This window comes from Panthera uncia, chromosome X, assembly GCF_023721935.1.
Source record: "Panthera uncia isolate 11264 chromosome X, Puncia_PCG_1.0, whole genome shotgun sequence".
Classification (NCBI taxonomy): domain Eukaryota; kingdom Metazoa; phylum Chordata; class Mammalia; order Carnivora; family Felidae; genus Panthera; species Panthera uncia.
This window is the reverse complement of record NC_064817.1, coordinates 88,489,104-88,493,886: the sequence shown is the minus strand read 5'-3', so window position 1 is coordinate 88,493,886 and position 4,783 is coordinate 88,489,104. Positions and strand designations below refer to the sequence as shown.

Sequence of the window (4,783 nt, the reverse complement as noted above, 5' to 3'; positions counted from 1 at the left end):
AAGGGGCAAATAGAGAGGGAGAGAGAGAATCCCAAGCAGGCTCTGCACTGTCAGCACAGAGCCCAATGCAGGGCTCAATCCCACAAATGGTGAGATCATGACCTGAGCTCAATTCAAGATTTGGACACTCAACCAATTGAGCCACCCAGGCACCCCTGTCTGACTTTTATATTAGGGTGACATTGACCTTTTCTTTCTGTAAGAGATTGTATAGATTTAGTACCAGTCCTTTCTGAAATGATTGACAGGATCCTCCAGTGGAGCCATCTGGACCTGGAATCTTCTTTTTGGAAGTTATTTAACTATGAATTCAAATTCTTTAATAAATATAGGACCATCTAGTTACTTATTTCCTCTTGAGTGAGCTTCAGTAGTTTGTGTCTTTTAATAACTGGTTCAATTTAAGTTTTCAGAATTACAAGAATACAATTGTCTTTACTATTCCTTTAATATCCTTTTATGCCTGTATGCTCTGTAGTGATATCTCCTCTTTCATTCCTGATATTAGCAATCTGTGTCTTCATTCATTTATTTTTGTTAGTGTTCCTACAAATTAATCAATTTTACTGAAAATGTCAAAGATATAGCTTTTAGTTTCATTGATTTTCTCAATTGTTTTTGTTTTCACTTTCAGTGATTCTGCTCTTTACCATTTCCTTCCTTCTGTTTTCTTTGAATTTAATTTACTCACCTTTACTAGTTTCTTAAGGTAGATGCTTAGATCCTCACTTTGAAACCCTTTTCTAAAAGATGATTTAGTGCCACACACTTCCCTTGAACAAGTACATTAGATGTATCTCACAAATGTTGCAACTTAAATTTAATTTAATTCAAAATATGTTCTAATTTTCCCCTGGGTCTTTCTCTTTAATTCATTGGTTATTTAGTAATGTTTTCCAAATAATCTGAGGGTTTTCCAGGTATTTTACATCTCTTTTATTTCTATTTGGTTTAACATCATTATCGTCAGCAAACATACTTTGTATGACTTCGATATTCGTACAATTTTAAGGTATATTTGTGGCCCAGAGTATGTCTCATGTGTACCTGATAAGAAGATGAATTCAAGTTGGTGATAATGTTGTTTAGGTTTTCTATATTCACCTTCATCTGGGATACCTGTACTGAAGTTACCATATACATCTATGGATTTGCCTGTTCCCTCTTTCAGTTCTATGACTTTCTATCAGCTCTACTTTGAGGACCTATTGTTAGCTGCATATAGTATACATTTATAATTGGTATGTCTTCTTGGTGAACTGATTCTTTCATAATTATCTAGTTCCTTCCTTATTCCTGCTAATATTTACTGCTCTGAAGTTTACCTTGTCTGATCTCAATATAGCCGCATCACAGCATTCTTTCCATTATTACCGGCATCATATATCTTTTCCATCGTTTTACTTTTTCAATAACAGGCTTATGTTTTAACAAAACAAATTAGTCTGGTAGTTCCAAGGTGTAAAAGCAACCAGTTTTGAAGTGATTCATGATAACAGCACACACATCGATCCTTCCTCAGGGGAACAGTCTCCTCCCTGATGCCCTCCTTGGTCATGATGCAGATTCTGAGTGTCTTCCTAGTGTATGCATCCATCCCCTCTGGCTCTGCCCCAAAGACAGTGGGACCTGCTCCACATTCTTCGTGTTCTTAAAACCAACCTGGTTGTCAAGCAGGCACTGGTTTGTAGCATGGCACTTGCCGAGTCGTGCACAGCTCTGTTCCCTTCTTCATCCGGTCCTCCAACAATGTTGGAAGCACAGTATGGAAAGAAGCACCTTGAATAGATGATTGTAGACAGCATTGCAGCAATCGCTCCCGTAGTCATGGTCTTATTTGTAGAATGCGTGTACATCTTCAGTCTTGCTGCAATCATCTTTGTCGGGGAAAGATGGTCTCCATGAAAACCGCCGCATCCGAGGACTGTTTGGGCTGTTAATTTGCAACACTTGGGGCTGTCTCAGGTGTGAACTGAAAACCCTTCCCTTAATCAAGTGTCAGAAGCAACAACCGAAAACTCTTCTCAAGCAATTGCCAGTACGGTACCTCCACTGACAGCACAGGGCAAGAAGTGCAGCTGCAAAGGGCCCACGTGCTTTCAGGCTCCGTCACCGGGTCTAGGCCGGGTCCCCAGCACTTCTGCTGGGCTGGGGCTATTTCACCGCGAGAGGGCTTCATCATTTTACTTGTAACCTATATATATCTTTATATTTTATATTTAAAGTGCATTTCTTTTTTTTATTATTTTTTTAATGCTTATTTATTTTTGAGGGAGAGAGAGAGACAGTGTGAGACGGGGAGGGGCAGAGAGAGAGAGAGGGAGACACAGAATCCGAAGCAGGCTCCAGGCTCTGAGCTGTCAGCACAGATCCTGACACAGGGCGCAAACCCGTGAACTATGAGATCATGACCTGAGCCAAAGTCAGACGCTCAACCGACTGAGCTACCCAGGCGCACCCCCCTTTAAAAAAAAAAAAAAAAGGGAGGGGCGCCTGGGTGGCGCAGTCGGTTAAGCGTCCGACTTCAGCCAGGTCACGATCTCGCAGTCTGTGAGTTCGAGCCCCGCGTCAGGCTCTGGGCTGATGGCTCCGAGCCTGGAGCCTGCTTCCGATTCTGTGTCTCCCTCTCTCTCTGCCCCTCCCCCGTTCATGCTCTGTCTCTCTCTGTCCCAAAAATAAATAAAAAACGTTGAAAAAAATTTAAAAAAAAAAATAAAAAAATAAAAAAAAAAAGAGAGAGAGAGAGAAAGACTTTTTTTATCCATGTATTTGCCATCTTTGATGCTCTTCCTTCATTCTTGAAAATTCCAGTTTTTCCCTAATACACTTTTCCTTCATCCTAGAGATCTTAGTTTAGCATTTCTTATAGACCATGTCTGCTGTTGACAGTCTCTTAGTTTTCCTTTTTCTGAGAATGTCTTTATTTCACCTTTACTCATGAAGCATATCCACACTAGATGGAGAATATTTGGGGTTAATAGTCCTTTGTTTTCAGCACCTTAAAGATGTCCCACTGGCTTCTGGTCTCCACGGTTTCTGATGACAAATCCACAGATGTTTGAATCACGGGTCCCATACATGCAAACATATGATGTTTTCCTTGGCTGCTTTAAAGATTTTTAAAAATTTATCTTTGGTTTTCATTAATTTGATTATGATATGGCCAGGCATGGTTTTCTCTGAGCTGTTCTCTTTGGGTTCACTAAGCTTCTTGAAATGATAGATTTTACATTTCACAAAATGTGCAAAGTTTTCAGTTAATATTCTTTAAAATATTTTTTTCTGCACCAATCTCGTCTCTCTTTTTGGCACTCCAATGATATGAATGTTAGGCTTTTTGATATTGTCTCACAAGCCCCTGAAGCTCTGTTCATTTGGTTCAACCTTCGAATCTTCTTTGTTTCGGTGTTCCTCAGATTGGATAAGGTTTATTGACCTATTTTCTTTTCTTTCCAGCTTTATTGAGTTATAATTGGTAAGTAAGTGTGTGTATTTAAGGTGTTTCATGTGATGGTTTGATATACATATACACTGTGTACATATACATATACATATACATATATGATATGTATATACACTGTGTACAAATGATATACATATACACTGTGTACAAATTTCAAGTACACAACACAGTATTATTAACTATAGCCACCATGCTGTAGAAAAGATCCCCAGAACTTGTTAATCTTCTGACTGAAGGTTTGTAACCTCTGATCAACCTCTCCTCATTTTCTTCACCCTTCAGTGCCTGGTAACCACTATTCTACTCTCTGGTTCTGAACTCCATGTTTTTTTAGATTCCACACATAAACGAAATCATACAGTTTGTTTCTCTTATTGACCTATTTTCCAAGTTACTGGTTCTACTCTAGTCTACTGCGGAATCCATGTGGAAAGTTTTTCATTTCAAATGTTGTGCTTTTCCATTCTAAAATTTCCATTTGATTCTTTTTTTATATATACTTTTTTAAAAAGTTTATTTAGTTTGAGAGAGAGAGAGAGCATACAAGAGTGCAAGTGGGGGGAGGGCAGAGAGAGAGAGAGAGAGAGAGAATCCCAAGCAGGCTCTGCACTGTCAGCACAGTGCTGGGTGCCAGGCTTGAACCCACGAACCTTGAGATCATGACCTGAGCCAAAATCAAGCGTCCAATGCTTAACCAACTGAGCCACCCAGGCCCCCTATCTACTTTCTATTTCTTTATTGAAATATCTATCTATCCATGCATTTCAAGTGCTTTTTTCCTCAACTTCATGGACCATAGTTATAATTGATGTTTTAAATATTTTGTCTGATAATTCCAACATCTGGGTTTTCTCAAGGTTTGCATCTGTTGATTGTCTTTTCCCTTGAGGATTGGTCATATTTTCCAGGCTCTTAATATGTCTGCTATACATAGTCTCTCAGATATTTTGACTATTAGGTTGTTTAGACTCACAGTCCTGAAACCTCTAGGATTTTTGAGAATGGTGATCCTTTTGTTTTAGCAGGAAATCATCCTGTTAGGTTTAGACCAGAAATTCTGTCTTGCCTTACATGGGTGGCAGTACATATCTTACTTGAGAATGTGCAATAGCCACACAATGAATACTTTTCATCCTTAAAGAAGAACAAAACACTCATATATGCTATAATATGGATGGACATCAAAAACATTTTGTTAAGTGAAAACAGCCAGATGCAAAAGACTACATATCGTACGATACCATTTATATGAAGTGTCCAGAGAATGCAGAGACAAATCTACAGAGACAAAAAGTAGATTAGTGGTTTCCAGGGGTTAGA

At 38.9% G+C, this 4,783-nt stretch overlaps 1 pseudogene; it reads right to left on the bottom strand.

Annotated features, from left to right (window-relative positions):
* Window positions 1-1,420: 1,420 nt before the first annotated feature.
* Window positions 1,421-2,182, bottom strand: LOC125931364 (proteasome subunit beta type-1-like; annotated as a pseudogene).
* Window positions 2,183-4,783: the final 2,601 nt, after the last annotated feature.